General features: G+C 33.1%; 1 protein-coding gene across 5 annotated transcripts in view; it reads left to right on the top strand.

The window, feature by feature from the left end:
• Positions 1-10: 10 nt before the first annotated feature.
• The window catches only part of LOC135141577 (delta and Notch-like epidermal growth factor-related receptor), an 80,151-nt gene continuing 68,305 nt past the window's right edge, over positions 11-11,856 (top strand). The window contains exon 1 of one of the 5 annotated variants that reach the window (XM_064072802.1): positions 11-84. The gene's annotated coding sequence lies outside the window, so the exon portion shown is untranslated. Of the gene's footprint in view, positions 89-224; positions 243-756; positions 773-6,949; positions 7,040-11,856 lie in introns of those variants that run through there. The other 4 variants (XM_064072801.1, XM_064072803.1, XM_064072804.1 and 1 more) reach the window with 4 other exon arrangements.

Here is an 11,856-nt window from a genome sequence, read left to right as displayed (position 1 = left end):
TTTAAAGCACGCGAAGGTGGTTTTCTGTATTTGCGGAAATGTAAGAGATAAATCGGGCACGACATCAAGTGTAGAATGGAGCAGGTAGGTAAGTTGTGGGGTCGTAAACATAATGAATGTAATAAAATGTAGTTTGTGGGTAGCGTCGGATATAAAGTTTTCCTGGAGGAATATGCGACTTAAGTTATTAGGGAGTTCCCGTAAATCCCCACGCAGAAAAGCGCGTGAATGTCATTTAAAGTGTGAGTATTAGCACCATCTGGCGTGCGGCGGGAAGGTAACGTCACAGTATTAAATATTTGTGGTTTCCCTGTTCTGAATGTTAAAGTGGTTTGTTTTATGGTAGATCATCAACTGTCTATAAACTGGTCGTATTGAGATGAGAGGAATTAGGAAAGTATTAAGTAGTCGAAGTTTCAACAGTTGGGAGCGGATTAATTTGAAATATCGCGGAATTTCAATGAGGCTTTTCTAAAGGATCAGGTCGGTCTCATCACAATTGCTAATAATAAATTTAAAGTAACGTCTCAATCCAGCCGAGATGCACCCGGTTTCAATAATGGATGAGTCTATTTACATTTGGGGTGTTTATTAACGCACTTTTTCCACCAAGCGTAAAACATCAGAAAGCGATATGCTCAAAAGGTAAAGCGAACGAAAAATAGCCCATCACAATGTAGACGCGCTCGAGAAACATTCTAGTTGTGATCCACGTACGATAAACTGTGTACTGCTGGTTGTTTAAACGCAACTTGTTAAATTATAGCGAAAAGTCAGAACAATAGCGCCCCTGGCGCCAGTTGTGTGGTATTCAATAAAAAGCTCTATGCTCCTAAATAAGTTTATAATTTGTCTCGACTCGTAGATAACGAATTTTCTTTCATAGTTAAAACTTTGACCTAAATATAAACATAATATTCCACTGTTATCAGCAATGTTTGGTCAATATACATAATTATAACGAATTTATCATATTCACACTAACCTAAATATTTATCACATTTTTTGCAGCAAACGTGAAATTCTTGTTCACTGGACTTTGAGTTTCGATTTAGTAAGAATTGCATTAAAATTCATGTTTGTATAACCTCTAAAATTACTAATGATAGTAAATGCTAATTTAATCTTTTTGTTGATGTACCTCGTTGGCACGGAGAGCGGTGTTTTGGATGTAGATTTTCTCAGAAACCGTTCATCGTTTTAAGTCCACCGAGCCGTTTCGGCCCGTGGGATTTTTATTCTCTGTCGTGCGAACACTGTTCGTCGCGATCGTTTTTTCTTCTGCGTGATATGAATTCGGCGCAAAACTGTAAAAAAAACATCGCCGAATTTTTCACACGCACGTTAAAAACGTGGAAAATTTGTCTATTCCTCTCATTAATAAAACTGATGACGTCATCTCAATAAGCCGCCCTATTTCCAACTTATCGCGGGAGCTGCTGCACAAATGACGTTCATTATCTCAGAAATCATGTTTCCGACTTCTTCGAAATTTTGTTAGAACAGAGCATAGAAGTAAAATTTATTGGGTAATTGATTACGGCGTCAAAAAAATTATTAAATTCATTTAATGAGTTGTATTGATTACCTCGAGGGATGGTGGAAGTGTGATGTTAACAAATTGGCAGCCTGTTTAATTATTTAAAATATTTTGTACAGTTGACGATTTTTGATGAAGCAGATGAAAGAAATTTGGGGATAATTTATGATCGGACCCTTTTCGGCCACCATTGTGTATTCTGATAACTAATTTCGCGAGCGTTCTTATCGCCGCATCTCGATTATTGTACAAAAAATTCGTTCGATGCTAGTGTGCAATATATTTACGGTAAAAATGATAAAGAAATGTTTGTTTTAAATTGGTACACTAGATAAATAAAAATCTGGCAGTAATTGGTGCTAAAAGCACGATGGTGGAAGCCAGCAGATCGTTAAAATCCAGAATTTGGGTTTGGTTTAATTAGTTTTTAGCGAGAGATCAATATTTTACCTCGTTAGTTCAGTTCGGTCTGAAGTACAGCTCCTGATATTTCCATCAGTGGGTTTTGTTGATTGTGTCTATTGTATAGGAGTTTATTAAAAATTGTGGCAGTAAATGTTAGTAAAATTTCAAATGGTGGAGAAAACGTCCCTCTATGTGCATCTATTATTTTTTGTAAAATATTAAATTTGTCCAAATTTTTTGAGAATTTTTAGATAAAATTATCAAAAATGAAATTTTCGAGATTTGCACTACAGATTTCGACTCATTTTTGACCGCAGAAGTCACTTCCAGCCTCGTTTCTTCGTGTTTCCAAAATCGCCCAATGAAATATCGCAATTTTTAGAGATTTCAAAAAATTTGAATTTCACACCAAATATTTTCAAAATGTTGTTTCGTCATCATAAACACAATATAATTTTGGAGTCTGCACGTAGAGATCTGTATCCCTGATTATTTTGAGAATTTTTAGACATTTTTTTTCAAAAAAGAAATTTTCCAATGGAAATTTCGACCCATTTTGATCATTTTTGAAACTTAACTAAATGCATTTCTTTTTAGTTTGCGGGTTGCAGAAGTTACTTCCGGCTTCGTTTTTTCGATAATTCCTACTGTTTTTCCCGAATCGCCCATTGAAATATCGCAATTTTTAGAAATTTAAAAAAAAATCGAATTCTACACTGAATAATTCGAAAATATTTACTCCATGATCTTAGACATGCTACATTTTTCGAACCAGTACTTCAAGTTCTATATTCCTGAATTTTTTGAGATTTTTTTAGACAATTTTTTTCAAAAATGTAATTTTACAGTTTTCCCCTATGCAAATTTCGACTCATTTTTGACCATTTTCGAAATTTAACTAAATATACTTTCTTGTAGATTTCAGGACGCAGAAGTCACTTCCAGTTTCGTTTCTCCGATAACTCCCACCGTTTTTGTAGAAACGCCAACTGAAATATCGCAATTTTTTAAAATTTAAAAAAATTCTAATTTGACACTGAATATTTCGAAACTGTTGCTCCGTGAGCATAAACGCGCTATAATTTTGGAATCAGCACGTCGAGATCTATATTTCTGAATTTTTTGACAATTTTTTTCAAAAATGTAAATTTTCAATACGGTATAACCTCTATAATCCGAACCCCCGATTATCCGAACATTCAGTAATCTGAACAAAAACTCTGCAATCCGAACTGAATTTGAAAACATGCACTTACTTGCAAAAATGACACAAGATCTTTTTTCTGCACGTGTTGTATTGAATTTTTTGAAATTAAAAAAAAATGCGATATTTCAATGCACTGAACTAATTCTGGAAAAATTATTGAAGTTATCGAAGAAATGAGGTCGGAAGTGACTTCTGCGGCCCGAAATCTTCCAGAAAAATTCTTTAACTAAATTTCGAAAATCGTCAAAAATGGGTCGAAATTTGGATAAGGGATATATATCCTGAGGTGATGATTCCAAAAATATAGCGAGTTTATGGTCACGGAGCAACATTTTCGAAAGAATTGGTACGAAATGCGAATTTTTGAAAACTTCTAAAAATTTTGATATTTCAACGGTCGATTTCGGAAAAACGGTTGCAGTTATCAAAGAAACGATGTCGGAAGTGAGTTCTAGAGCTCGAAATCTACAAGAAAATGTATTTAGTAAAGTTTCGAAAATGTCAAAAATTGACCGAAATTTGAAGAAGGGGGAAAATTTTTCCCTTTTAAAAAAGTTATCTAAAAATTGTGAAAAAACTCAGGGACTGAGATCTCGACATGCTGATTCCAAAAACATGGCGTATTGGTGGTCACGGAGCCAAATTTTGGAAAGAATCGTTACGAAATGCGAATTTTTGGAAATTTCTAAAAATTTTAATATTTCAACGGTCGATTTCGGAGAAACGGTTGCAGTTATCAAAAAAACAATGTCGGAAGAAGTTCTAGAGCTCGAAATCTACAAGAAAATGTATTTAGTTAAGTTTCGAAAATGTCAAAAATTGGAGGAAATTAGAAGGGAAAAAAATTTCCCTTTTAATAAAGTTGTCTAAAAATTGTGAAAAAATTCAGATCTCGCCATGTTGATTCCAAAAATATAGCGTGTTGATGGTAACGGAGCAATATTTTTGGAAAATTTGGTGTGAAATTCGGATTTTTCGAAATTTTTGAAAATTGCGATATTGCAATGGACGATTCTGGAAAAACAGTTTAAGTTATTGAAGAAATGAAGTCAGAAGTGGAAAATTTAACTAAAAACATTTTCTTGTAGATTTTGGGCCAGGAAAGTCACTTCCGGCCTTGCTTCTTTAAATACTCCTACCGTTTTTCCAGAATCGTCCACTGAAATAACGTAATTTTTACAAATTTCAAAAAATCCTAATTTCACACCGAATATTTAGAAAATATTGTTCCCGGACTCTAGATGCGCTATATTTTTGGAATCAGCACGTTGAGATCTGCATTCCTGATTTTTTTCAAAAATAAAATTTTCCAGTACATACCTATATGAAAATTTCCGAACCATTTTGGACCATTTTCTTGAGTGGAAAGTTAATTTCGGTCTCGTTTCTTTGATAACTCTGACCGTTTTTCCAGAATCGCGCATTGGAATATCGCAATTTTTAGAAATTTCAAAAAAATCGAATTTCACACGGAACATTTCGAAAATATTGTTCGGTGACTCTAGATGCGCTATATTTTTATATTTTTAGGATCAGTATGTTGAGATCTCTATCCCTGAATCTTTTGAGATTTTTGAGACAATTTTTTTCAAAAATGAAATTTTCAATATTCCAATTTTTAGAAATTTCAAAAAATTCGAATTTCACACCGAATATTTCGAAAATATTGTTCCGTGACTCTAGATGCGCTATATTTTTGGAATTAGCACGTTGAGATCTGTATCCCTGAATTTTTTGAGAATTTTTTGACAATTTTTTCAAAAATTTCAAAACATTCCAATTTCACCCCGAATATTTAGAAAATACTGCTCCGTAACAATAAACACGATATATTTTTGGAATCAGCACGTCGAGATCTATCCCTCAATTGTTTGAAAATATTGGGATAATTTTTTTCAAAAATAAAATTTTCCAATATATACCTATTATGCAAATTTAGACCCAGTTTTGACCATTTTCGAAACTTAAATAAATACATTTTCTTGCAGATTTCTGGCCGCAGAAGTCACTTCCAGCCTTGTTTCTTTAAACCTGCCGTTTTTCCAGAATCGCCCGTTGAAATATCGCAACTTTAAGAAATTAAAAAATTGAATTTCACACCGGATATTTCCAAACAGTTACTCCGTGACCATAAAAGCACTATATTTTTGGAATGAGCACATCGAGATCTGTATTCCTGATTTTTTTGTGAATTTTTAAACAACTTTTTAAAAAATGAAGGTATGCAAATTTTCGACGACTAAATATATTTTCTTGTAGACTTTGGGCTGCAGAAGTCGCTTTCAGCCTCGTTTCTTCGATAACTCCAATCATTTTTTCAGAATTGCCCACTGAAATATCGCAATTTTTGGAAAATTAAAAAAAATCGATTGTCACGCCCAGTATTTCGAAACAGTTGCTCCGTGACCAATAAATACGCTTTATTTTTGGAATCAACATGTCCAAATGGACAATTTTTTTCAAAAATCAAATTTTCTAATTTTCCGTTATGCAAATTTCGACCCATTTTTGACCATTTTTGAAACTTAACTAAATATATTTTCTTGTGGATTTCGGGCCGCAGAACTCATTTCTGGCGGCGTTTCTTCGATAACTCCTACCGTTTTTCCAGAATTGTCGATAGAAATATCGGAATTTTTAGAAATTTCAAAAAGTTCGAATTTCACACCGAGTATTTCGACACAGTTGCTCCTATATTTTTGTAATCCGCATGTCCAGATCTACATTCTTGATTTTTTGAGAATTTTTAGACATTTTTTCTCAAGAATGAAATTTTTCAATAGACCCCCTTTTTGCAAATTCGACCCATTTTTGACCATTTTCGAAATTTAACTAAAAACATTTTTTTGTAGATTTCGGGCGGGATAAGTCATTTCGGGTTTCGTTTCATCCCATAACTCGTACCGTTTTTCCAGAATCGCCTATTGAAGTACCGCAACTTTTAAAAATTTAAAAAAATTCGAACTTCACACCAAATAGCCTTGAATTTTTTTGCAGATTTTAGAGAGTTTTTTCCTAAGTCACATTTTTCAAAGTTTTCGACAATTTTTTGACCACCTTCTGGAATTACTAAATGGATTTCTTTTCTAGATTCCCATTTCCGAAAGGTATCTTAGGATATATAAAAAATTTGATTTTCAAAGTGAATATTTTAAAAATCTTCCCTCCGTCCGGAATTTTTATCGATTTTTGGGCAACTTTTTCAAAAACACAAATTTTCGTTAGCAATTTTTCGACCAGTTTCTAAAATTATTAAATTTCTTTTAGACAAAATGTATTCATATAAAAGTAATAAAAATTATCAGTTTTGAATTAAAAACGAAAGAGGCGGCTTTAGTGAGAGTGGGGAGAATAGGAATAGTGGGAGCAACGAAAAGGGATGAAGAAAAAGAGACGGAGCGAAAGAATTGGAATTCGAGCGCGCACGAGGGAGACAGATTTTTGCTGCCCCGGGGTGGGGATGCAGTTAGACGAAGACAGCGACAGAGGGAGAGAGAATGTTCCGACTGACGATACCAAAGTTGCGTGTTTCAAACAAAGTTTTTTCTGGCCGTTTTGGCGCCGCTTCGACACCGCCTCTTTCAGTTTTTTTTCGTGTTCCAAGTCGTGGGGTGAATTTGCAAATTGTCCACGAAGCGACTGCATGGAACTGTGTCAGTTTAAACGGGTTGCGTGACGTCGCAGAAAAGGATGCAGCAAAGGCGTCTACCGATCCACCAGGAACAGGGCGCAGAATCCCAATCTCACACGGATTCTGCGTTGGACCAATATTCATCGGGAATTATATGAAATGCTCACCAGAAGGTAATATTGGTGGCAGTTCTGTTCCTTCGTCAGCCAGGCGCGTGTGTTTGTTTACACAAGAGCCGTTATCGGCGAGGTTATCGGTAAGTCGTAATGACAAGCTTATGAATTGCCGCCGACTAACAAAAAAGAAACTTTTTCGGCGAATCGTGTGCGTTTTTCCGCACAATTTAAAATTGCCGAAGTTTGAAAATTTTATTTTGAGATAGTCGAAATTTATGACACGTGCTCATTTACGTACCGAGCGCAATATTTTGATAAATGAAGGATTACAAGAAGTTTTCAAAGTTGATTTATAGGTGTGCGGAGCAGTTTGAAGGGTTATATAAGCGACCGGCACAACCAATCGGACCATTTATTAATCAAGAACGTCAAATTTGTCAAAATTTTTTCAAAGCCGATTTTTAATACGTCCGACTTTATTGATGATGTGCTGAATTAGAAGTTCGACGGAATCATCCAGGAACTCATTTTTTTTTTCAAACACGTAATAACTAAATGGGACCCCAATCGCACAACTAACTAACCCTGTTATCTTAATTTAAGGCGCGGTCTAGTCCTCTGGGAATAAAATTCATTTTTAAATTAATTAATTATGCGCTAATTAAGTTAGGTGCGTGTTTTTCTAACGACGTTTGCAAGTACTGTTCTGCCGACAAATTAGCATACTTTTACACCACATCGCAAATTTTAAAGCCGATGTGCACACGGTTGGTTTAAACGGCGTTAAATATGATTTACATATAGTTTTGGAGAATATCCCCGTTATAGGCCGTGCTGAGGCGCGGAAAGTGCCAGCTGCCGGGACGATTATCTTCAAGAAAAAACCCCTGAATAATTGCATAATTAATTTCGAATAATTACGTGTTTAGCGTAATTGTTGGTCCGACTAACACGGTTTAAGCCCTTTTTCCTATAATTAACCCCGATAAGCGTTAAGCGGGATTAAGCCTCTTTAAACTGATTAGTATTAATATTAACGAGGTGATTATTAATTATTATGAAAAAGTGCTCATTCATTCATTTCGCTAAGCGTAAACACTTTTAATTTAAACTTCTTTGATATTTCAGGATTCTCTTAAATTTCACTAACTCTTTTATTCAGATTGCCGTGGACGGCGATGCTTAATTTTCTCTTTACTCTAATTAAGTTGAAGCAATTTACAATGAATGTTTATATTAATCTTGGAACTTTGTATGCGTTTTACCATACATAACTGTCGGCACCAATCAGCCGAAAGATGAAACGGCACGAATTAGTTGAACGTTAACGTTACATTTAATGAAACATCCAAAAGGCTAACACTACGTCTTAATTAAGCCCCTAACAAATTATCCACGCATAAATCTAGATCTATTCATTTAAAAAATTTTACTGCTGCTCGTTCAGTTTAATTCGCGCAAAATGGGAGTCCATCCGACCAAGTGATTATTACTCCTTTGAGCCACTGGTCGGTGCTATAAGCTCCCGAAACTAACAGTTTTTACTTTACTAATTTGCTATTCGAGGGTCTATTGTGCGCAGCGTCTATAATTTTAACAAAATCTAATCATTCCGGGCGAATGCAACTTGCTACGTTGTATATTCACCGGAGGTCAGGTAATTGAAGTGGCTTTTGGCTGTTGCAGATTTGATTTCGCAGTTACCGAGTTCATTAGCTATTAGCTAATTAAACCTAGTTAATATAACATAATTCATGCTCAAGCAAATTAGCGCAGGCAAGCCGAAATAACGCTAATTTTAAACCTTGATAGACAATTAACGTGCGCTCATAATATGCACTCAGCTCTTAATTTGTCGACGAAATTACATTTTTCATAATCCTTGCAATTTATTTTTGAAAATGGTGTTAAATTGTTTCAGGGTACCGTTTTCGTAACAGGCTATGACTAAATGTGATACAGCTCGCTTCGCTCCCACATTATTTTTAACTTAAATTAAGAAACTTTGATCACATCTTTTGCTTTTGACAAACCAGTAAAATAAATAAATATACACTGTGATAAAAAATTCAGATCACCTAAAATACGCCTGCTGCTGTGTCCAAAGTTTGATCACATTTTTTATTCACAAAATAAACTTGGGCTTAATTGATTTTAATTTTTTAGGTCTCGTTTAAAGTGAGCGTGAATTGTGAGAAAACTTCAAGCTTATATTTAGTTTATTTTTAGCCAGGGGTGCAATGATCAGTTACTTATAAATTTTAAACTGATTTATTTGTGCGTCTTTAATGATTTCAATTCGTGAGCAATTAGTTTAATTTTATGATAATACAATCCTAAATAGGGTACTAAAATTAATTAATGGTGATATTTAAATTTTTTAGATTGCTCAATTTTCATCAATTAAACTGATTTTGATCATAGAAATTCATTTAAATAAAATGTATGATTTTGAATGATCATCTTTGGATTAAAATTTACTTGCTCATGGGAAATGCGGTGGTTCAGTCAAATGGATCAATTGTCAGTTCGATGTTGAATAAATGTTATATTCGAAATTAATCAATTAATTGATTGAAATTTGAAACTGATCGAGAATTAGTTGAATGATTTTAATTCTGAGAAAAGTTTGTTTATTATCTGTATGATTATATGGAAACCAAATTTTTAAGAATATTTAAATTTTGAAATTTATTCTAATTGCGTTGCATTAGACACACAATAAAAAAATATTACTACTTTCGGGAAGTTTTGTTTATTAGTACAAATTTCTTCAGGCGAAAGTAGAATTATATATTAAACTGTGTTTTTTCGTCCGTCAAAGAAATCCAGGTTTTTAAAAAACAAAATTTTTATTTTTTATGATATCGCTCTTACATAAAAAAATAAATAAACCTTCCAAAATCTCAATTTTTCATCACCTCACCGAATTTTTTTTCCTTACGGAATTTTTCGAAAATCTTGACACGGAATAATCAACATTTGAAAAGTCCAACAATTTTTCCATAATTGATAAAATGAAAAATGACAGACATGAATTTTTTGCTCGTTTTTTGACACCTCTGGAAAATTGCCGAATATTTTCTTGAAGTTTTCGGCTTCTTTCTTCGAAAATTCCATTAATTTTTCGGAATCCATCAAATAAAAATTGCAATTTTCGAGACATCTAAAAAAACTTCATTTTCAAACCGCATTCTTCGAAAACCTTGGCCTGGAACCATCACATCTTCAAAATGTGTTTCTAGATTTTTTCCGGATTTTTAGGCGATTTTTTAAAAATCTCACTTTTTAATTAATACATTTTTTGATCGTTTTCGAACACCCTTAGAAAATTACCTAAAGACATTTTCTAGCAATTTTTTGAAAATCTTGGTCCGGAACCAGCAACAAGTCATGTTTTCGAATCAACCCGTTGAAAAATCTGAATCAAAGTTTTTTGAGTATTTTTAGGTAACTTTTCAAAATTCTTAATTTTTCACTATGAATTTTTGAACCGTTTCTTGAGCACTTTTGGAAAAATACCTAAAGACGTACATTTAGATTTATAGAAGTTATTTTCGGCTTTATTTCTTCAAAATTCCAACAACTTTTCCAAATTCAATAAAATGAGAAATGACAATTTTCGAGGTACATATTTAAAACTGCATTGTCAAACTGAATATTTCGAAAGTTCGGATCCAGGACCATCAAGACTGTATATTTTTCAAATTAGGAGAGTTTTTTGAGGATTTTTAGGTAACTTTTCAAAAATATCAGTTTTTCATTATAAGACATATATGATTTTTTTATCGTTTTTCGAGCACCTCTGGAAAATTACCGAAAGACATTTTCTTGTAGATTTCAGCTTCATTTTTTTGAAAATTCCAATATTTTTTTCAGAATCCATAAAATAAGACAATTTTGAGACTTAAATCACTACCTTATGTTTTTTGAATCAGCTCTCCAAAATGTGGTTCCAGTTTTTTTTTTCAAGATTTTTAGGCAACTTTTCAAAAAGCTCAGTTTTTCGTTATGAATTTTTTGACCGTTTTTGAACACTCTTAGAAAATTATTTAGACATTTTCTGAAAATCTTGTAAATAACACTAATAAATTATGTTTTCCGAATCAGATAGTCTAAATGTGTTCATAAAAATTATTTGAGAATTTTTCGTGTACATTTCGACTTGTAGAAGTTCTTTTCGGTTTAATTTCTTCGAAAATGGCAACAATTTTTCTAGAATCGATCAAATGAAGGTGACAATTTTCGAGATATTTATTTGACAAAGTTTATTTTCTAACCAAATTTTTTGAAAATCTTGGTCCAGAGTCAGCAACAAGTCATGTTTTTCGAATCAGCTCGTCGAAATGTGTGTCACAATTTTTTGGCAACTTTTCAAAATTTTGAATTCTTTACTGTGTTTTTGTTTCTTGAGCACCATTGGAAAAATACCTAAAGACATTTTTTGTACATTTAGATTTATAGAAGTTATTTTCGACTTTATTTCTTCAAAATTCCGACGACTTTTCTAAAATCAATAAAATGAGAAATGAGAATTTTCTAGATACATATTTAAAACTGCATTTTCAAACTGAATATTTCGAAAGTTCTGATCCAGGACCATCAAGACTTTATATTTTTCAATTAGCTCGTCGAAATGTGTTTCTCAGAGTTTTTTGAGGATTTTTAGGGAACTTTTCAAAAATATCAGATTTTCGTTACAAGACACATGAATTTTTTCATCGTTTTTCGAGCACCCCTGGAAAATTACCGAAAGCCAGTTTCTTGTAGATTTCCGCTTCATTCCTTTGAAAATTTCAATATTTTTTTCAGAATCAATAAAATAAATTACAATTTTCGACCGCATTTTTCGAAAATGTTGACACGGAACCATCACTACGTCATGTTTTTCGAATCAGCTCTCCAAAATATGGTTCCAGATTTTTTTCAAGATTTTTAGGCAACTTTTGAAAAAGCT

Source organism: Zophobas morio, unplaced genomic scaffold (assembly GCF_036711695.1).
Source record: "Zophobas morio isolate AGI-343-1 ecotype UQ-CSIRO unplaced genomic scaffold, CSIRO_AGI_Zmor_V1 ptg000044l, whole genome shotgun sequence".
NCBI classification, from domain to species: domain Eukaryota; kingdom Metazoa; phylum Arthropoda; class Insecta; order Coleoptera; family Tenebrionidae; genus Zophobas; species Zophobas morio.
The sequence above is the reverse complement of the archived record's forward strand: the minus strand, read 5'-3'. Positions and strand labels throughout refer to the sequence as shown.